Source organism: Eschrichtius robustus, chromosome 19, assembly GCF_028021215.1.
Source record: "Eschrichtius robustus isolate mEscRob2 chromosome 19, mEscRob2.pri, whole genome shotgun sequence".
NCBI classification, from domain to species: domain Eukaryota; kingdom Metazoa; phylum Chordata; class Mammalia; order Artiodactyla; family Eschrichtiidae; genus Eschrichtius; species Eschrichtius robustus.
The window spans coordinates 52,494,373-52,517,874 of record NC_090842.1 but is presented as its reverse complement, the minus strand read 5'-3'; the positions used below and the strand labels follow the sequence as shown (position 1 = coordinate 52,517,874).

At 43.3% G+C, this 23,502-nt stretch overlaps 1 protein-coding gene across 4 annotated transcripts in view; it reads right to left on the bottom strand.

The window, feature by feature from the left end:
* GARRE1 (granule associated Rac and RHOG effector 1) overlaps nucleotides 1-18,735 on the bottom strand; it is an 80,503-nt gene extending 61,768 nt beyond the window's left edge. Inside the window, exons 1-2 of one of the 4 annotated variants that reach the window (XM_068528291.1) lie at nucleotides 18,357-18,405; nucleotides 1,139-1,192 (exon numbers count right to left, since the gene is read on the bottom strand). The gene's annotated coding sequence lies outside the window, so the exon portion shown is untranslated. Of the gene's footprint in view, nucleotides 1-1,138; nucleotides 1,193-18,356; nucleotides 18,411-18,713 lie in introns of those variants that run through there. The other 3 variants (XM_068528293.1, XM_068528290.1, XM_068528294.1) reach the window with 3 other exon arrangements.
* Nucleotides 18,736-23,502: the final 4,767 nt, after the last annotated feature.

The following is a 23,502-nucleotide window of genomic DNA, read 5'->3' as shown; positions in this document are numbered from 1 at the left end:
TGGAAAATTCAATGAAAACTTCTGTTTGTATCATAATTGCTTCTAACAAGACCACTCAGGTCCAACAGTCAAGCCTGAGGTTCTTCTCCAGGCAGAAAGAACAAACAAGCCCCTGAAGAAAACAAAAATTGGTTTTTACTTATTCTTAACAGATCTGGTGTTCCTGTGCTGACCTTTGCTGTAATCAAAACTAGATAGTGTTGAATTCAAGGAAATATCATGGAATTGAAATACCATTCAAGTTCTATCATTTTCAAATAGGATTTTGCCAAGAAACAATATGTAAAGAAGGTGGTGACATCCGTCTAAGGAGTCATCTTCATGGCAGTCATCATAATATCCCCTGACAAAATACTGATGGAAGCTCGGTGATGGGTACACGTGAGATTCATCATATTATCTGCTCTACTGTTGTATATGATCAAACAGTTCTGTAATGAAAAGTTTAAAATGCACACAAACAAGTATATAAGCACCTGGATATATCCCTTTTATTTTTTTTAATAAAATTATTCTCAGTACTTGTCTTATTGTTTTTTGAAAGTTTTCCCCCCATATTTATCTCCCTGAAGGGCTAAAATATGTTCAATCCATTTAAGGACATTTCTGCTGTGTATTTTCTTAAAAAGAATTTTCACTGGGAAAATATTCACCATTTATGAATCCACTATTCATGCTACATGGAAATAAATATGCATTGTGAAAGATCTCAGAAGTTAGTTGTAGCCAAGACTTGTAAGATTTAAGTACGGTATTCATAAGTTTTAATCCTGCCTAACATTCTCAAACACATGGCAGAAAAGGACATTTTAGTAGATATCACATCTTTTCAACACTACAATAATTTGCAAAAATTCTCAATAGATTAAAATTGAACTCAGACCTGATTACATCATTTAAAGCATTCCTTTCTGCATCAAAGTCAACAGGAATTTGTATTTCAAATGATAACAAAGAACATGCTTGAAACTAGACAAAAGTTAAGTATAAAAGGGTTTTCTTATACCCATAACAGATAAAAGTTTTAAAAAGTCTTCATCCTGAGAAAATTTGAAGAGCTTCCCTTTAGAGATGCAGTGGAAAAGAGAGTGGCCCTGGTGGCTGACTAACTGGGTGAGATCCTGGCTCTGCCACTTACCAGCTATGTGACTTGGGCAAGTTCTTTAACCTCTGTGTGCCTCAGTTTCATCGTCTGTAAAATAGGGATAATAACAGTAACTACTGTTATTGAGTTAAATGAGTTTATACATACAAGGCATGTAGAATAATGTCTGGCACATATTAAGCACTAATTGTTTGATGATCTTATTATTATTATCATTCCAGTAAGTGAAAGTAACCAGGCCTTATTATCTTGCTTGTCTGGAAAAAAGTTACTGACAAACAAGAAACGTCTTGTAAAGTCACCCAATCCCTAAACTGAGTAGAAATCTATGTATTCTAGGGCGGGTGGCATCACATGTTTCAGTGATGTGATAGTTATTATTTGTGAACACAGAGAACAATTTTAAATCCATTTCAGTCATTAAGCCAATAGAGAAAAAGGAGTGAAAAGCAGTCCTGTTGTCAGAAATGGTATGGCACAAAGTAGCTTCATTTCAAGACGACAGGCTAAATAAACAGGCACATATACTTACCTCCCCACCTTCCTCAAATCCCAAAGACATAACATAAAGATATTCACAAGGGAATCACAACATAACAGTAATTAAAACGGCCGAGGGATATAGTCTATTTGAATACTGGCCACTTTCTAGAAGACAGAAAGGAAGTGGAGGAAACTGTACGACAAGATAGACCAGAGCAGAGCTAGACACTTCTCAGAACATGTAAAGCCAAAGGCGGGCAGAGAAGCAGAGCCCTTTTCCTGGAGGAGCTGGATAAATGCCCAGCTTTGAGTCAGCAGGTACAGTCAGGAGTGGGAAATAGGTTCATCTACCTGATCTCCTCCATACTTCTCACTCCTGGTCACTGAATCAGCCAACTCCTATTAAGGCAAGAGGACTGTTGGAAAAACAGGAACATCTTGTCAATAACCTGTATAATCAATCTGGTTCTTCATTGATAAGCATCACCAGATAGTGAAAGAAAACCAAGAGGACATAAAGGAAAACTAAGATGAAAAGCAGATCAGACTCCAGAAGAAACATATATTTTAGGTCCCAGAAAAACACCTGGAAAGAAATTCTAACTGGTATCCTCAGAGAGATATGAGAAGATAATGCATCCTTAGAACAAAAACAAGCAAATCATAAATGAACCAGAAATCAAGGAAGAACTCTTGGAAATAAGAAATATGATTGCCAAGATGAAAAACAAGGGAATAAATAAAATAGGAGTGGAATAACATGTAGGGGATACACACACACACACACAAACACACACACACCCCACACTTGCTTATATTTTTTAAAATAAGCAATGGAAGAATAAACCAATAAAAATGTTTACCTATGAGGTACAGAGAAGAACAAAGGCAAGGTAGGAAGCCATACTTCTCTCAGTCTACCTTGCTTTATATCGTTTTATCTTTAGAACCATGTAAATATATTATATAATTATAAAACAAAAGTAAATAAAAAATAAAACAATCCCTAAAAATAAAAAACAGACAAGTGAACCTAAACTATTTATCAAATTGGTGGCATAACCATAAAGAGAAGGATTTTTCAAGTTAAAACAGTGTCTTGACTGTACCTCTCTGGTGTTATTGTCAATAAAGGAGAAGAGACACAAATATAAAATCAAAGAAATAAAAATCCTGTAATCCTTCTATTGAATTTGAATCATGAGTTATCTTTTTCTTTCTAAAAAGTACACATTTACTTTACTGAAAAGATCTAAATTCACATCCCAGTTGCAATTAATGCCCTTAATACTACTTCCTCCCACCAAATAGGATGAGAATTCCTTATAGAAATGGCTGATTCTAGATCTGGGGTCAGAAACAAAAAGATAAGCCCAGGAATTCTTATCAGGCCGGAAATCAGGGAACCCATCTAATACTACCCAGCCCATGTCATAGGACCCAGAGTCAACCTGAAGAATAAGCTCTTATATTAATGGCCAATAATGGTAGAATTTCAGAATCAAAAGAATAACTCTTCTGGAGCAAAATTCATTAAGTGTATAAAAATTAATGAGTTTGGACTTGGCAATGATTTCTTGCATATGATACCAAAAGCAAAGGCAACAAAAGAAAAAACAGACAAATTTTACTTCATCAAAATTAAAACTTCTGTACATCAAAGGACACAACCGATAGAGTGAAAAGACAACCCAAAGAATGGGAGTAAATATCTGTAAGCCATATATCTGAAAAGGAATTAATATCCAGAATATATAAAGAACTCATATAACTCAAAAACATATAACCAAACAATCCAATTATCAAATGGGCAAAGGACTTGAATAGACATTCGTCCTAAGAAATAGACAAATGGCCAAAAAACACATGAAAGAATGCTCAACATCACCAATCATTAGGGAAATGCAAAGCAAAACCACAATGAGATACCACTTCATATGCATATATGACTATTATAAAAAGAAAAAAACAACACACAGAAAACAACATGTTGGCAAGGATGTGGAGAAATTGAAACCCTGCTCATTGCTGGTGGAAATGTAAAATGGTACGGTCACTATGGAAAAACAGCATGGCAGTTCCTCAAAAAATTAAACATGTAGTTAATTACCATATGATCCAGCAATTCCACTCCTGGGTATATACACAAAAGAACTGAAAGCAGGGACTCAAACAGATATTTGTACACCTATGTTCATAGCAGCATTATTCATAATACCAAGAAGGCCGAAACAAGCCAAATATCCATCAACGGATGAATGGATAAACAAAATGTGGTATAACCATATAATGGAGTATTATCCAGCCTTAAAAGGACGGAAATTCTGATATATGCTTCAATATAGATGAAACTATGTTTATCCATGTGGCAAGTGACCTCTCTACTTGTCAGGCCATAGATCTGCAGAAACCTGGCAGTGGCTGCAATATCTGTGGCCTTAAGACAGGTGCTGTGGGGATGAAGGTGGAGACCATGGTCTCTACTTCCAAAGTCACAGCTGAATAACAGGATCATCAAGCACCCTGTTTCTCAAGCTCAGGCCTGATATGGGTGAAGAGTGCTGGTTATTTTTCTGGGGAGCCTGTCCTTTATCTTTTACCATCTGTTTACAGCATCTTTCAACACACATACACACACACACACACACACACACACACACGCTTTTCCCTCATTTCTCTAGTCAAATATGTTCATCTGTTCTTTTACAGTGTCAGGTTTTACAAGTTAATCTACCTTGCCCAAACTGATGATCAAATATAGTTGAACCCTTTGAAGAAGATACACAAATGACCAATAAGCACATGAAAAGATGCTCAACATCATTAGCTGTCAAGGAAATGCAAATCAAAGCCATGAGATACCACTTCACAACTACTAGGATGACTATAATAAAAAGACAAACAATAACAAGTGTTGGCAAGAATGTGGAGAAATTAGAATCTGTGGGAATGTAAAAGGGTGCAAATACTTTGGAAAACAGTCTGGCAGTACCTCAAAAGGTTAAAAGTAGAATTACCATATGACCAAACAATTCCACAACTATGTATATATCCAAGAAAAATAAAAGACATGTCTACACAAAAACCTGTATATGAAAGTCCAGAGCAATACTATTCATAATAGTAAAAAAGTGGAAACAACCCAAATGTCTAACAACTTAGTGGTATAGCCATACAATGGAATAATATTCTTCAATCATAAAAGGAATGAAGTACAGGAATTCCCTGGCGGTCCAGTGGTTAGAACTCGGCACTTTCACTGCCAGGGCCTGGATTCAACACCTGGTTGTGTAACTAAGATCCTGCAAGCCATGCTGCAGGGCCAAAACAACGGATGAAGTACTGATACACACAACAACATGGATGAGCCTTGAAAACAATATGCCAAGTGAAAGAAGCCAGACACAAAGTTCACATATTGTATGATCCCATTAACATGCAATGTCCAGAATAGGCAAATCCACTGAAACAGAAAGATTAATGGTTGCCTATGGCTGGGGCAAATGGGAAGAATGAGGAATGACTGCTAATGGGTACAGGGTTTCTTTTTGCAGTGATGAAAACGTTCTGAAATTCTGGTGGTAGTTACATAACTCTACGAATACATTAAAAATCATTGAATTATACACTTTAAATGGGTGAACTGTATGGTGTGTGGCTTACATTTTAATAAAGCTGTTATTTAAAAAAAAAAAGTGAACCACTCCATAAACAACTCCTTCTTCAGAGGAAAAAAATACAGAAAATTCTCTGTCCTCTCTAGACAACAACAATGTAAATCTAAATATCCACCCTTTATAATCTGGGGACACTACAGGAAATTAGGGAGGTTAGGGAAGTTATTGCCCATGAAGTTCAAAGCCCAACCACTTCCATGGTGTTTTTTCGGTCAGTGCAGAATGACACAGCCATATTTAGAAATGCACTCCAAAAAAATGCTTTGAAGATTTTTATTCTCAACATTCACGAATTTAAAGTATCTATCCAGACAAGAGAAAATGCCTGTAAGATTCAGTTCTTAGTTCTCTCTCTCGTTAGGGCTCTACTTTTTTGGCTCCCCTTGTGTTACCACATTAAAAAGAGTGACATGAAAAGATGCTAGTTCTCCTTCCTTTCCTCCTGTCCCTCTGGCCATTCTTAGTTGTCTCTTTGAGCCACTCCCCATCTGACAGACCTGAAGTGCTGTGGCTCCTCAGAGCTCTATGCTGTGCCCTGTTTCTAAGATCAACATATTCTCACTGGGATGATCCCCAAATCCATTTCTCTAGCCCAGATCTTTCTCTTGTACTCCAGATCCCAAATATTCAACTGCCTAATGGACAGGCCCCCAAGTCAAATGTCCAAAACCAACTCTCCCCAGTCTTTCCATATTCCTTCCCTGTCTTGGTGAATGGCATCACCATTAACCTACTTGAACAAGCCAGAAACCTGGAGTTATCCTCTACTCCTTACTCTCCTTTATATCCAATTAATCATTTAGTCATATCCTTTCTGCCTCCTTAACATCTTGCAAGTCTTTTTCCTTCTTTTTTCACTGCCAATCCAAAGTTCAAACCTTCTTTACCTCCTGCCTGAATTACAGAGGAGCCTCCTGAGTGATCTTCTAAATGCCTGGACTGCTCCTCTCTGGTTGCTGTGTGATTAATCACGCCACTCTCCTGCTTAAAATCGATTATGGCTCTCCATTACCTTCCCAACTTTCTCCCAACTTCCCCCCTCCTCCCTCACCCCATTTCTGCCTAGTTCTTGCTTGTGCCATCTTTCCTCTCACCATCTACACATTCAGCTCCCTCTGCATGGAAAGCTCTCCCGGCTTACTCTCACTCCTCCTGGGTGTCTAACTGAGATGTCACCTCCTCTGGGAAGCCACCTTGACAAAGACTGAGGTAGAAGGTCCTCTGTGTGCAACCATAACAGCCTGTCTTTAGCCCTGTCTTAGCACTGTCTTTGCTGTATTGTAACGTACTGCATCACAACTGCCAGTTTCCCCTGTGTTTCTCTGCCACCTCCAACCACCAAGATCACCGAGCTCATTCAAGATATTAGAGAGTGCCAAGCACAGATGTCTGCTGAATGATTAGTTCATCCTCAGTATTTATTTAATGGTTATTTCTATACAGCATTCACACGGTCAGCCTTGCTATCCACAGAGGCAGTAGCTAAGTGCCAGATAAAAGGTTCTGCTTTGAAAAAAAAAGAAAAAGCTGATGACATGCCATGTTCATGAAAGTACTCCTCAACAAAACTACCATTCATTAAGTGACTACAATGTGTCAAGCATTATACCTGGAGCTTTGGATACATAATCTCATTTAATGCTCACTAGAACTGTAAAATAAAAACAACTGACATTAACTGAATGGGTACTGAGTGCCAGGCACTGTGCTATGCACCTTACATTTGTTACCTAATTTAATGCTCACAAGGACCCTGCGAGGCAGTTAAAGAGCTTGAGTGAGTTCTTCAAGTTCCTGCCACATGGGTAAGGCAGTAGTCCCCAACAGAGCTGGGTTTGGGGCCTGGGAGTCTGCCACTAGCAGCAGAGGTCTCCATCACTGCATTATTCCACCTCCGTCAATGATCTAGACCAGGACATTCTGTTTATTACCCTTAGGAGATGGTTTCAAGCTGTAGGATTCTTGGCAGGAATTGGCAGGAAGTTGAGCTGAAGCAATGAAAAGAAAGTGGTCTCTCTTTAGGAGATCATAGCCATATGCATTGCTAATGACCCAAATTCACCTCTCCAGTCAAGACCCCTCTCTCCAGGGACTTCAAATGTTAGTCCTCCTTCCATTCCCCGGTCTTCCTCCTGCATTTACTGCCTTGGTTAAAGGCACTACCAACCCTGCACCTAAACGTAAGGTACTATCCCAGATGGTCCCTATCTTGTTCCCTTTCCTTACAATCCCTTACATTCAGTCCTGCCAATCCTGTTCACCACAGTTCATGGTTCAATCCTGTTCACCTAGTTTCACCTGGTCTATCGCAACTGCTGCATAAATGTTGGCTATTGTTACTGTTACATCCTAAATGCCTCTCGCTCTCTCCTTTATGCCAGCACTGTTCAGCTTCCAAAGAACTAGCCTTCAGGAGCAAGCATGTAAGTCCAAGAGAGAATATCTTCTATGAGGACCAAAAGCCAAGCTTCCAGATGCTCAGGTCCCAGATCTTTCAATGAAAGCATAATAGATAGACAATAGCAAAATCTAAGTAGCACGCTAAAAATGTATGAGAATGTCAGATACTGGAATAGAAACTAATAAATAGCTCCAATCCCAAGGAACCATTCTATTTTATTCCATTTCACAAAATTAGTAAGTCAGCATTCAATCTTTTAACACAGTGGCTCTCAACAAGTGAAGATGATGCCACACACACACACACACAGACACACAGACACACACACAGACATCTGCCCAGGGGACATTTAGCAATGTCTGGAAACATTTTTTGGTTGTCACAACTGGGAGAGTGCTAGTGGGTAAGGCCAGGAATGTTGCTAAATATCCTGCAATGCACAGGACAACCCCCCTGTCCACCTAAAGACAAAGAATTATCCACCCAAAAGGTCGATAGTAGCGCTATTGAGCAACTCTGCTAAACAAGTTCCTTCTATATTCAAGTACCTAATACATAAAAAAGTTACTTCTTTCTGGGAAGATGATACAAACTTTCCCCATAAGTTAAGCTACAACAGGTCCATTTGAGGTATCACTGGAAAAGAGGCAGGTAAATGCTAAATACCTGGTTGAAAAAACAAATGCCGTGAGTTGGGAGGAAGGAGAGCACCATAGGGGCTGAGTCCTTGTCAAAGATCTCAGAGAGCAGATGGGCTGCTCACTTCACACGCCAAGCCTGACAGTTAAGGCCCGCCCAAATCCAGAATCACCTCTCCAGCCTTACTTGCAACAGGTCCCTTCAACCCACCTTTCGTTCCTGCCACACTGTCCACCCACAACAGCTACTTCTCCACAGCGCCACTATGTTCTATTGTTACTGCTGGAACAACCTCTCACCTACTTCACAAAAGCTCTGCCCTCCAGCTGAGAGGCACCCAATTCCCCCCAACCCCAGGCTGACAAGGACATGTTGTCATCTCAACCCAATCACCCAACCATAAGAGCATGTTCCTACGATTCCTGAAGAAGGAGGCAGTGCAAAGACAAAGGTGTAAAATGCTTTGAATGGCTTCGGCCCTAAGGCCTTGTCCTCTGCCACCTAACACCAGAGCTTAGCAGCAGCCAGCCAGGAGCCGCCTCACTTCCCGTAGTTGCTCAGTAAAAATAGGAAGTGGGGGAAGAAATTCACAAAGCAGAAACAAAAGTAATCACTGCCTAGCTTCCTGAACACAAATCACTGAGCAGGGAGGGTATCATTAAAACATCAAAACGGAAGGGAGGCATGGAGAGCCAAGGCCAGAGGAAAGGAAGTGACACTTCTGGGTCCACCAAGCCCAGACTACTTCTGTGCCCAGGAGACTGCTCCCAAAGAAAACTATGTGCAAAACTGGACACTAGTTTATATAGAAGGTTTTCAAGGAACACTAACGCATTTTAATTTAAAGAATCATGCACAATTCCTGAAACATTAAAGTTCTATCCGAGTAAAAAAATGTCAATGAAAAAGTTTTAAGGAAGTCAAGATTAAACTACATTTTTCCTAGTCAAGAAGTGGCTGCTAAAACTCCAAATAAAACAAAACAAAAGGAAAATTACTAAATAACTGACTGGTTGACAAAATCTGAAGCCCATGCTTTCCTATACTGAGGTATGAAAACTCAAGTAGATAGAAAAAACCCTACTAAATAAAAATTCTATTCATAGAATTCTAAAAAATTCTAATCATAGCTAGAATCTATCATAGTTAAAATAAAGATGCTTCTACACCTGTGCCCACAAGCATGGCTCAACCCTGTAAGTCGTGCCTGACTGCTCCAGGCACCCAGGATGTAGAGGTTAACAGTGCTGATGTCAAGGAGCTTCTGGTCTAATGGAGGAACCAAGTGGTCCACGTGGTGACACCTGACGGCCCCTTGTACTGAGACTTGCTCTAAAACAATTTATCGTCACAAAATAGGACACCCCTCTATAAAAACAAAGCAAGTTGTCATCAGCAGATTTGAAGAGCTTTTATATTTGGTAATCTACAAATAACTGATAATTTCAGTTAAGCTGAAGAAATAAATTTGCTAACCACAAAGTCAACAGAGTTGAAATTTAGTTTCAAAATAACACAGGTTAAAAACAAAATAGGCCAGGGAATTCCCTGGCGGTCCAGTGGTTAGGACTCTGCGCTTTCACTGCCAAGGATGCGGGTTCGATTCCTGGTCAAGGAACTAAGATCCTGCAAGCTGAGCAGTGTGGCCAAAAAAAAAAAAAAAGAACAACAACAAAAACAAAACAAAAAACAACAACAAATTAAAAATTAGAACTTCTGAATTTTATTTGAGAAACACTCTAAGCCAAAAAAAATCTTTGTTAAACAGAAATCTTCAAAAGAAAAGGAAAAAGGGGGGGGAGGGTGGTGGTCAGAGCCTTGCCAAGAAAAGGTTTATCTACAATCAACTACCATACACCACCAAAAGGTGAACAAAGTTGGCTCCTAAACATCTGAAAAAGTTTACTCAGGTGAAACAAAGTTTTCATCTGTAAATTGAAATGGTCTCGGACCAATAAAAATTTGCACATCGGCACCTGCCCTGGCGGTCCAGGGGTTAAGACTCCGTGCTTCCAATGCAGGGGACGTGGGTTGGATTTCTGATCAGGGAACTAAGACCCCACATGCGAGTGGCGCAGCCAAAAAAAAAATAATGATAATTAAAAAATTTGCATATCAAAATGCACCCAAGCACTATGAGAACGTTTGTGACAACAAACTGTGCTGCTGAAGGAAATTTGAGTATAAATCAAGGAGTGAGAATAACTTACTTTAAAGTAAATCATTACTTTAAAGTAAAAATCACAAAACATTGATTAATTTTTCAAATCCAATTTGTTAAAAAAAATTTTTTTTAATCTACACCTATTAAAAACGTGCAGTTTATTTTTGTTCCAGTGTGTTACAGCATGAAAAGGCCTTGATCTACTCAGCTCTGTTAAAGTCTGGTTTTAGCTCAGTTATCCAAAAAGTTTCCAAACTGGTAAAAAAAAAAAAAAAAAAAAAAAAAAAAGCATGTTGAACTAGTTAAAACTAATGTATCCATTAGAAAGTTATTTAAGAACCCAAAGTTGTATAGTGTTACTCATTCTTAACAACTTGCACTGTGGAACCTATCCAAAACAAACCTCAAATGGGGAAAAACAAGTATTTATCAAGAAGCTTATATACAAACAGGTAAATCAAACCGTAATATGGAAGTTATTTCTCTTACTACAGAGAGGAACTATATAAACTTTAGACAAATACACTTCAGATTCAGGACCATTTCTGAAAATTTAAGGTACCCATGAAAAATTTCATCAATGGATTAATTATAGACGCTCCCTCCTCCAGGCTGGGAACACTGACTCCAATTTTGCACATCCAGCAAGGCTTTCCATCTCTCAAAAAGAACAGCAAATCAGAGTTACAGCTAGGGAGCTCATTCTTCTCCACAAACATGTCAGCAGGTCAAATATTTAGCAATGAGGATATTCAAGGAGCCTCCTGCCCATCTCACCCCCACCCCCACCGCTTCCTGAGGCAGGGAAGACAGCCCTAGAGAGCAGGCCTGCAGTGGCTCATGTTCCTACCTTGTGGGTAAGATGAAATCTCTCAACGTTGAGAGGTTATGCAGTAGTTATGGGTATGGGTTTGGGAGACAGATTGACCCTAGATATGAAATCCTGCTCTCAGTAACCATCAGTTGAATGAATGGCACTTACTAACTCTATGACCTCAGGCAAGTAGCCTGAACTCCTGTGCCTCAGTTTCTTCAGTACTGCGGTGAGGATTAAATCCATAAAGGACAGCACTCAATAAATGGAACTACTGCTCTGAAACAGGCCAGGAACCAGTCAGAAGGCGGCATTTTATCTTTTTTTAAAATTCTTCATTCTGGCCTACTATCAGTAAAAATACAAACTCCCTCTCCCCACCCCCAACCCCAAATACCACACAGTTACAACAACTTTCAAAAGTATTTCTTACCTTCTTGCAGCTCTGGCCCCAACTCCCAAAGTCCTGGCAACAAACTAAAAGGAGTGCTGCCCTGTGTTCTCCAGACGGGAAGACTGGCTCCTCCCATGGCTCCTCCCATTTCCCTGCCTACCACTCCCTCTTGCAGCCCCAAACTAGAAAAAGAACACGGACAGTGCTAAGGAATGAATCACCTCGCTTTACAAAGCACATTACAAAGTGGCTTAAGCACAAGGACAGGCACAGTACATCCTTTCCTACCTGGAGACCCAGAGACAAAATAGGTCCTTGTGAGCTGGTGAGAGGAACCACTTTCACCTCTCCCTGCCTAGGTTACCAGCCTACGGCACTCAAGTCTGGGAGCCAGCCTTCCTCTACCTGTTCTCAGGTACATACATCCCCCTCTGGGACCTGGGAGTGGGGTAAGGGAAGACTCAGGTGTTCCCAGGTTCCCCAGTCATACGACCATCTCACTAGCACCTAATCCCAAAATCATTTTCAATAAGAAAATTCTATTTTTTTTTTTCAGGTAATATCTAGCTCTAATTCCACACTCAAAAACTTTCACATTATGATTCTTTGCAGCTACCAATTTGGAAAAGCACGTATCTGACAGTGGCCTAGACACAAGGAATATAGTCAAAATGGCTTAAAAAAAAGAAAAAGCGATACCATCTAGGAATGAACCCTAGAAACAGACTCAGTAAATGTAGAGGCCTGCATCCAGGATGCCCACTGGCAGCACTGACTATAAGCACCAACCTGGAAGTAACCCACATGTCCTGCATGAAGGGGTTCATTAAAAAAATTACACAGGAACATCTCACAACCACTTGAAAGTTCAAGGTAGAGCTACCACATTTCATCAAGCCTAAACTCTCGTCGCTATAAATCCCATCATTATTTTATATATGCTAAGAAAAACTCTGCCAGCTAACGCTGACCTGCCATGGCACGACATATCCCAGTTTCAGGCTCCCTCAAGGCTCTTTCCCGTCTCATTTCTCTGCCTCAGTCCATCTGGGACACACATCACACCTGGAACAAGCCTCTTTGCATCTTTTCTCTCCTTTCACTTTTTCTAGAAGTTACCCATATTTAAGATCCACTGTTTCGATGACACCATCTTAGGCCCCTTTTGTTCCTATGGAGCCTTTCCTGAGCTCCTGCAGCCTCCACTGCCATTGCTCATCATTAGTTCTGTGTGTCTTCCCTTTCCAGATGAATTGTAAGCACACAGAGAGAGAGACTGGACACATCTTCACATTCACTTTGGTGTAAAACACAGGGCCATAACACTACCACCAACAACAAAAACCCACACCTGTCAGGAACTGTTCTAAGGACTTCACAAATATTAACTCCTTTAAGCCTCACTATAACCCCAGGAGGTAGGTACTATATTACTTCACCCATTTTCAGACAGGGTAAATTGAGGTAAAGAGAGCCTATATGATTTAGAGGTTAGTGACTAGTTAAGTGGTAGAGGCAGGACTTGAACCCAAGCAGTCTGGATATAGTCCTTGCCCTTAAACTCTACGCTACATTCCCTCTCTAAGTGACTTCTATGTATATAGCAGACATTTAGATTTTAATTCCTATTACTTTTTAATTGAAAATACACATACATATGGGAACATATGTGTATGTATAACTGATTCACTCTGTTATAAAGCAGAATCTAACACACCATTGTAAAGCAATTATACTCCAATAAAGATGTTAAAAAATAAAAAAAAAAAGAAAATACACATACACAGTGGAAAAAATTCATAGTGTACAAAAGAGTATGCAAGAAAAACCTAGGTCAGTCTAACAGCCTAGATTTCTGGGGACTCATCCCAAAGGCAATCACTATTTCTTTTCTATCATTCGAGAATTGTTTTTCTGCACTTAGAAACCTATTTCATGTGTATCCCCCCTCTCTTTTTTTTTTTTACACAAATGGGTGCATACACACATTGTCTTGCATCTTGCCTTTTTCACTGAAATGATATTTCTCTGAGTTTGATGCATACCTGCACCTATGCTGCTTTTATTCAATTGTAAGACACATATTTTCACACTTTAACTAAAGATGATTTCATGAAGTCAGAGAATCTTGGTGGGCTTGGACTTCATCAGGAAACAGAAGTCACAAAAGGCTTTTAAACATACAGCAGATATCAAGGGTTAGCCCTGTAGCAATGTGCAGGCTGAATCGAGGGGACATCCAACATGTCATTTCTCTTATAACAGTAAATACCTACATCAGAGGGTTATTATGAGGACCAAACAAGGTATTATACACAAAGCACTTCACACCAAACCTGGCTAGCACAGTGAGTCTCAGGGATGAACATAGCACCTGACACCCTGTTATGCCCAATAAGTTAGACTGTTATTAATTGTATCTTCAAAAGCTGGCCCCACTTTCCAATCTCATTTCCCTCTACTCCCCTATTCATATCTATCCACCCTTCACCCTAAATCTCCTGCAACTCACATACCTCAAACTTGCTCAGCTCTATACCTTTACAGCCATCGTGGCCCTGCCTAAAAGTCCTCTCCCCTTCCTGTGGTTCTGGACTCACTATTTCCCACAGTACTCAGCTCAAGCACAGCCTTCACCTGGCAGTCTTCCCTAACAACTGCAGCTGGATTCTCTGAACAAGCAGTTTGGGAAGAGCCTATCTGTCATGACTTCCCACCTTCTGGTTCTCAGTGCACCCAGGAGCAAGTAGGTTCAGGGGGACTGATTCAGGCTATCTAAGCTCAAAAGGTGACTGATGTATTAACCAGAAGGCCAGTCACAAAGTTTATAAATAATGATGAGAGCTAACACCTATTGAGCACTTACCGGGGGCCAGGCAGCAAAGAGGAAGGTGCTACTATTTTCCCCATTCCTCGGATGGGGAACCAGAGAGGTTAGCCAGCATCCCAAGTCCAGGATCTGACCCAGGAGTCTGGATGCAGACCACTCTCAACAGGAAATCTCCATGTGAAGCCATGTTCTAATCAAAGGGCATTAGGATCATGGAAGCAAAGCAAAGGAAAGATTCTCTCCACTAGAGGCATCAACAGAGATGCACCCATCTGTTTGGAAGAGCAAAGGCCCAGTGGAGGACTGCACAGAGCTCCTCTGGCCTGGGTCCCCAGACGGTACTACAGACACATCACCCAATTCTTCTCTTGGACCCACCACCCCAATTTCCATAGACATCATCCCAACCCTCTCCTTCTAGAATCAAAATCTTTCTTCTGAGGATATAAAATTAAATTTAAGCATCTGGCCACAAACACATTCCAATCATGCCTTCTTAGGGTTATAGCTGGGTCATTTTGGTTGAACTTAAAAGTTTTCCCTGAAATTCTCAAAACTACATTTACAAAATGTCTCTTGGCTTGTATCTTTTCTACAGATAGCTGATTTAACATTTATTCTGATTTCATTCTCAGATGATCATTGATTCATTCAACAAATACTTAATTGTTCCCCAAACACTGTGTTCTAGGCCCTGGAGACAGCAGCAGTGAACAAGACAGGCAAGATCTCTAAAACCTGTCTCCTGCTTCTAGGCACTTACGATACTTGATGGCAGCTGCTTATTTGGTTTTCTTTCCTAGGCTGTGCCTTCCAGCTCTGTATTCCAATCCTCCAGTACAGTAACTGGCCTATACTGTAAATACTCCATAAATGTGAGATAACTAAATTCATGACTAAATTCATTGGGTCTCATTTTTCTAATCCAGGGTGGGATAAGATTATGTCTGAAGTCCCTCAGAGCAAAGGTACAAGTTTAAATCAAATTGTAGGAATAGAAAGCAAATGGCAATAGAACCCAAATCAAGAAGGAAGAAGAGGGAATTCCCTGGCGGTCCAGTGGTTAAGACTCCTTGCTTCCACTGCAGGGGGCGGGGGTTCAATCCCTGGTTGGGGAACTAAGATCCTGTATGCCGCATGGCGCAGCCAAAAAAAACAAAAAGAAGGAAGAAGAGTTGTGGTAAGTCAGCTGGTAAGAACTTTAGAGTCATGAAGGACAGGCCACCTTGGGAAGCAATGAAGGGCTTCATCACCTGGAGAAAGTATGGCCTCAGAAACATGTCCAGGGGTCAGTTAGAGGAAGAGAAAGAAATTACTTGCAGCAAAGTCTGAGTTGGGGTCACCGACTGGAAATAGGATGAGGGGGTGAAATGGGTCTCTACCTAGAAGTCACATGCTGGACAAGTGGGAAGGAGCATGCACTGGGGGAAAGAGGTAGAGATATTAAGCTAGGCCTTAGAAAATGCTTCCAGGCAGATGTGGGAAGAAGAGAAGCAACAAAGACAAGTGAAAAAGCACAGTCACAAAGTTAAGCTAATGATCACAATAGCTTAAGTCAAGAAGGCCAACCAAGAGGAGATGCACAACAGCAAGAAAGTGTGGCTCACCATGCCAAATACTTATGGTCTAAGTCAAGGGAAATGAGAAAGCAGCAGCCACTGCATCTATCAATTAGAGGACCCTCAGGAGGACAGTTTCATTATGGATAAAGACATTTGAAGCACAACCCCTGAAACATTCAGGCTCTTGGTGAACTTATACTAAGAGAAAATGGCATCCTGCTTTTTCTGTAACTCCAAAAAAGCAATTCCTCATTCAAACCAACATTCTCTATCCACCTTGGAAGGTCATCATTTTCCACTAAGCAGAAAGTCACAGGAGGGAAAAGGAGAGACTGGACACTCAACTCATGTGATGCCCCAGTCCACTAGCTCTCAGAAACAATCATTTTCCTATAGACTTGTTAGACCCGCTTGACAAAAAGCTTCTGGTGTATTAGGCTTCGGGTTTTCAACAGAATAAACACTTAGTAAAATTTTCAGCAGAATCATGTGCAACTTGTTTAAAAATTTTTAAAGAGGATGCTTAAAACATGTTGTCTTCCAAAAATCCAGAGATAATTTTAGATTGAAAAATCTAGGCTTGCCAAGGGAATCTGAGAACTTTTCTATCTTGGTCTCCAATGCTAACCTACGTATTCGTGTGCAAAAATAGAGGAAGATTAGAATCTCAAATGCCAGACTGAAAAGTTGCCACAACAAACCTGAACTCTTCATATGGAGTTTGTTATCTTGTCAGCAAGATAGCAAATGAAACAGCAATAACTAAACTTTTTTTTACTTCAAAAGAAAAAAGCCTCAAACATGAAATACATCCTGGACTTGCAAAGGAAAATGATTTTTAAAAAAGATACTGTGAATGGAATTATGAAACAGCATACACAAAATCTAAATATCAAATCTGTAAGTAGTCCTTTACAAACACAAACTCAGAACTTTAGATCTAAAATATGATAAAACAGCAATTATAGTTTATTCAGTAAAGTTAGGAAAATTAACCTATTTGGAAAATAACTTCGTATCTTCAACCAAAACCAAATTTTAAGTAAATTAAAAACAGCTAAAAGTAAAAATAAAACCATGAAATGAGAAACAAATATGGATGGATGTTATGAATATTGGGATGGAGAATCATTTTTGAAGTGTCAACAAAGGAAAAATAATACTATGTATTTTTTAAATGAATGTTACCTATGACCTCATTTGTAAATTTAACCCAAAACAACAATCAGACAAATCCTTCTGGCAGAATTGTCTATCTTGTGACGAATTAGAAACAATCTACATGTTAACTTGGTATATGTTGGCTTGGTTAACTTATGATATACAATGGTACATTATGAAGTCCATAAAAGTGATAATATCTGTATTTATTGATATCACCAAAATGTTAGCAATGGCTGTCACTGAGCGGTAGGCTGGTGGATGACTGTCACTTTAAAAAGTATTGTCACAACACTTTCTGTGCTGTCTTGAATGTGAAGAAAGGAGAACGAATTGCTTTTATAATGGGGGTGAAAGGCGGAAACAAGCTATTTTCAAATTAACCGCCCCCCCCCAAGCTGAGTATTTATCTGGCAAAATTTGTGAGGAGAATAAACAAAATTCTTATCATGCCAACCAGGCATGCTTCTTTCCTCGCACCGCGCGGAGCAGGAAGACACACCCCTGACCCTACGCTCGCCCCTCAGCCGTGGGTCCTTCATCCTCAGCCCCGGCCCTCCGGCGGTCCCCGCGGAACCTCCCCTGGCCTGACTGCGCCAGCGGGCTCAGCGGGGCCGGAAAATCGTGTTCCTCGGGGCCCGGCCCGGCGGGGAAGGTGCGCGCAGCCGACCGGCAGCCGCGGGGCGGCGTGAGGGCCGCGTCCCCAGACAGTCCCGGTGGACCCCGGGACCCACAGGCCGCCGTCCCTCCGATGACTGCTCCGCGGGCTTCCGGGAGCGGGTCCCGGCGCCAGCCCGACCTCCCCGGCTCCGGCGGCCCAAGGGAGCGCCCCCCGCCCTTCCTGCCCCGCGTCCGCGGGGTCCCCGCCGCGCCCCCGGTCTCAGGCACGAGCCAGGAGGCCCCTCCAGGCTTCCGTCCGGTCAGCCAGCGCTCCCAGAGCCCGGCGTCCTCCACAGCGGACGGGCAAGGGGCGGGAGCCGACGGCCCTGAGCTCTGCGGCCCCACGCGGAGCGGCGCCCCGCGAGCTCGTCCAGTCGCCAGCCCCGGCCGCGGCCCACCGCCCACCCACTAACCCCTGAGCCCGCCCGCCTGCGCCAGGCAGCGCCCGCTCGCGCCCGCTCCTCACCTGCGACGCGCCTCGGCCCCCAGCTCACCGCCCGAACCGGCTGTGTACACCGGAAGTGACGTCTCCGGGCCGGCCCCGCCCCCGCCCCAGGCGGACGCCGGGTGGCTGCAGACCAAGCGGCTGGGAGCGGACCCCAGCCATTCCCTGCGCGAGCGGGGCGGGGACGGCCGTGCACCCCCTTGCCTAGGGACGGAGGACCTCCAAATGGGACAGCCAGGGTGGGGGTTGAGGACCGGCGGCCAGAGCCCGCAGGGTCACCCTGGTTCTCCACTGTGACTTGGCCTCCGAGCGGGAGGGGTCAGCTGCGTCCTCACAGACTTATTATGAAAATTAATTACTGAAGAACTGAGCACTTACTAGATGCCAGGTCCTCGCAGGAGCTGTAGGAACTGGATAATGCCCTCTCCCTCATACGTTCATTCTCTAGTGGTGGAAACAATCATTGTTATAAATGCGCTTGATGATATAGTGCCAATTGCGACAAGCGGTAGGAGGGGAAAGTGGAAAAGGGAGGGAGAGTGTCCCTTGACCTAGTGAAGGAGGGTTATCAGGGAATTCTTCGCTCAGGAAAAGAGCAGGAGTTGAGGTCCTAAGAGGGAGAGGAGTGGGGAAAAGAAAAAGTTGAAGAAACAGGGAGGAAAGGACATTATGGCAGAAGTAACAGCAGGTGTCTTTGGTGGCTTTGTGTTCAAGAAACGAAGGTAGTGAGAAAGTCTTACCTGAGAGCAAGGGGTGATTTTACCATACTTGTGGGTTTAAAGGGATTACTTGGGCTACGTTGTGGAGAAGGACTAGAGAGGCAAGAGTGGATGTAGACTTGCATGCCCATGTTCATAGCAGCATTATACATAAAAGTCAAAAAGGTGGAAGCAACCCAAGTGTCCATGGATGTATGAATGGATAAACAAAATGTGGTATATCCATACAAAGGAATATATTCAGCCTTAAAAAGGAAGGGAATTCTGACACATGCTACAAATGGATGAACCGTGAAGACATTACGCTAAGTGAAAGAAGCCAGTCACAGAAAGATATATTCTATAATTCCACTTATATGAAGTACCTAGAGTAGTCAAGTTCACAGAGACAGAAAGTAGAATGGTAGTTTCCAGGGACTGGGAGGAGGGGCGCATGGGGAGTTTGTAATTAATGGGTACAGAATTTTGGGGTGGAAAGATGAAAAAGTTCTGGAGATGGATGTGGTGATGATTGCACAACAATGTGAATGTACTTAATGCCACAAAACTGTACACTTAAAAATGGTTAAAATGGGGGACTTCCCTGATGGCGCAGTGGTTAAGAATCCGCCTGCCAATGCAGGGGACACGGGTTTGAGCCCTGGTCTGGGATGATCCCACATGCCGTGGAGCAACTAAGCCCGTGGGCCACGACTACTGAGACTGCGCTCTATAGCCCGTGAGCCACAACTATTGAGCCCGCGCGCCACAACTACTGAAGCCCGTGCGCCTAGAGCCTGTGCTCCGCAACAAGGGAAGCCACTGCAATGAGAAGCCCGTGCACCGCAACGAAGGGTAGCCCCTGCTTGCTGCAACTAGAGAAAGCCCCCGTGCAGCAACGAGGACCCAATGCAGCCAAAAAAAGAAATTGGTTAAAATGGTAAATTTTGTGCATATTTTACCATGATAGATAGATAGATAGATAGATAGATAGATAGATAGATAGATGGATGTAGAGATCAGTTAGTAGTCTATTTCAGTTGTCCAAGCAAAAGATGATCCCGATGTAAACCAGGACCTCCACATTTTTTGTTCTTGAACATCTATCAGGAAAAATGTTTGAATATCATCCAGATTTATTTTACTTATATTATATGCACTACACTACTAATATACTATTTACATAATGGAACATACATAAAAAGAATTTTAAAAGATAAGTCTTAAGTTCTAATATTTTCTTCCTCTACCCCAATAGATTGCCTTCTTACATTAGTGGCTGTGTGAATCTCACTTTGAAAGCCATTCACAGACTATGGTAGTGGCAGTGGGGAATAAAGTCAGTGGTTGAACTAGACATGGAGGGTTGGAAAGAGGAGGGAATCCTAAATCTCTCCTGGGTCTCTGGGATGAGCCATTGGAGTGGTGACACTCAGTGCTGGGAAGCTCCTGAAAACCACATTTGGAAGGGAGGAAGACAGGAAGAAGGCCATGAGTGCCGTTGTGAACATGACATCAAAGAGGAGGCACCAAGTAGGCAGTTGGGGCTGGAGGTCTGGAGCTTGGGAGAGAGATGGAGATGCCGCTGGGGCTTAGGGGGCTGTTGAAGCTGTGGGTAGGAGCTGAAGGTGGGTGTAGATTGGGGGAAGACTTTTTTGTGGTTGGTTTTTTAAGGTGGAAGAAACTTAAACATGTTTCAATGTCAGAGAGGAAGATCCAGTTGACAAAAAGAGACTGAATATACAGGAGAAAGATGATGTGATTCATCTTGTGAGGTTCTGAAAAGGCTGGAGGGGGTCTAAAATGCTTGGCCATGGGTTTACCTGAGGCTGCAGTAAAGAGTGAGGGGAGCTTGCGGACAGAGGTGTGAGGAGAGTGAGAAAGGTCTGAATGCGGAAAGGAAAAATGTGGTAGAATTTCCAAATTGTACTGAGGATCTGTTTCAGGTTGATAGAGCCTTTTCTCATATTAAGTGCCTTGCCCCAGCAGCTTTCAGGTAAAAGTAAGAAGATGGAGAAAGGCTTCACCTGAGGGTTGAATAACACAGAGAGGGGTGAGTGTTACTGACATAACAGGCTGTGGAACCCAAGCTACAGGAGAAGGGATGTGACATGGAAGAGGACAGCTGGCTTGGAGGAAGTGTCCCCGGGTACTGGTGTCATCATACCTATGTAGGCTGGAAAAGGGATCAGAGATGATGGTGCCCGGCTTCTGAGTGGGCCAACTGTGGCTCCTGCAGTCTCAGGACAAGCCCATCTCTTTTTTTTTTTTTTGGCATGCGGGATCTTGGGTCCCTGACCAGGGATCGAACCCGCCCCCCCTGCAGTGGAAGCACTGAGTCTTAGCCACTGGACCACCAGGGAAGTCCCAGGACAAGCCTATCTCTTGTTCGGAGGTTCTCCTAGCTCCTAATACAGGCCCCTCCAAGCCTCCAGTGGCCATGCCTAGAGGTACCTGATGAACACCGGATGGGGGCTTTAAAAGGGCCCCCTGGCAGGCTCTGACCTGCACACCCAAGCACCGTTGCTCACTTCACTCCAAGCTTCATGGTCCCAGAGTAATGTGCTGGAAACCACTCGTGCCTGGCACCATCTGGGCCCTTCTCTAGACTTCAGTCCAGGGCCAGGAGGTTCCGGAGACCTATTCAGCCATGCATGCAGTTTTTTGTTTTTTTTTTAAATGTTTTTGGCCGTGCTGCGTGGCATGTGGGATCTTAGTTCCCTGACCAGGGATTGAACCCGCACCCCCTGCACTGACAGCGGGGATTCTTAACCCCTGCACTGCCAGGGAAGTCCCGTGTGCACTTCCTATTGGAACTCAGTATGGACATTGCCAATCTTGGGGCCCCTTTGGTGGCGTCTGTGGTGCTCTGAGCACCAGGCTGTCTCGGACCTCTCAGACTTACCTGAGGACATCTTGTATTGTGGATATATCAAGTCTGCTTTGTGAGCACATCTATAACTATCATATCCACCTCCTAGAGGTTTGAACTATTTTCGTTCATCAAACGCACATACATATGGAGAGGAAAGGAAAAAACATCCATGTACCCACCACACAGGTTTGAGACATTTGTCACTTCATGTCACCTCTTTATTCCAAGCTCCCTTACACCAGAGTGCCAAAAAAGAGGATGGAGCCCACAGGTCTGGAGGTGGAGGCTGGACCTTCCTGGAGCCCCCACGTTCTCAGGTACAGAAGATTTGACCCAGCTCTGCAGAGAGGTCTACGGTTGGAGACTCAACATGCACAGGGGGATCGGATGGTGCCTCAGAGACCACCAGACAAACACCTCAACTTGCCCCTCAGGAAGCCAAGAAGGCCCAGGCCAGGAAACAAGGCCTCTCCCTGAGTCCACCTGCCCTCCTGTGTATTGGTTAAAGGCAAAGTTGGAGCCAGACCCCATGGAAGGGATGGGAGTCTCGGAGGTTGTTCTCTGGCAGGAGTGAGCAGAACAGGGTTTCAGGAGCTCCTCAGTGACCCAAGAGCTCTGTGTTAGTGAGATGGGCCAGAGACGCACCTTGGCCATGACCTGAGATGCCTCCCCTTGCCGAGGAAAACAAAGCCTATTTTCTACGTCTAGCTTTTATGAGGGCTCCACGTTCCTAACATCAGAAGAGCGGCAGAATAGGAGCATCCCACATAGAGGGGCTCATAAGGGATTAGAGAACTGATCTTCTTAAACAGCCAAAGTTATTACTGTTGGCTTGTGTGCTCTTTATGCAGTCAAAGCCAGGGCTTCCACCTGTTGGCTTTAGTGGGCATGTCTGAAAGAAGGGCGTTCAGGGAAGAGGTTTTCACAGCCAGCCGAGTGTTCTTGGTGGTGATGGTTGGGGGGAGGGGGTGGGCAGGGGCAATGGGGTTGAGTTTGGAGAGTAACTTTTCTCCTTTACCTTATTGGTCTCCCTTGGGCCGAATATGAAAGCTGCAAGATGGGCTGTGAGCCCCAGGAAGGGTAGCTGCATTCCAGAATCCACAGCATTTGGGAGCCAGTCTGGAGCGGGCTGGCCAGACATTCTGGGCAGAGCAGCTGGCTGGCTGCTGAGTACGGAGAGACCTGGGGCAAGGCCAGTCTAGTCTATTGGGTGGTGTGCCCCAGGCAGGAAAGGGGGTGAGGGCAGCATGGGTCATGTGCCAAAGGGGAAACTTCTGCCCCAGTCTCCAGGTGGTCTCCCTGAGGAAGTCGCTCCGCACCCCTCCCTTTCCCCGTAACCATTTGAGCATCCTGTTGTTCTTTCTCCATTTCCACCCTCCACTGGCTGGAAATGGCTGTGCTGTGGCCAAGAAGCCCTTGTCAGGCTGAGCTGTCTGCTTCTGTCTCACCCCCACCTCTCAGATCCCAGGTTGCCTTTGACCCTTCTGAGGGTCTGGGGCTGGCCAGGGCCCTGGGAGATCCCTGATGGGTGGGCTGGACCCCAGGATTCCAGGCCCCTTCCCCTGCAGCCAGGACAGGATGCCTGGTACCACCT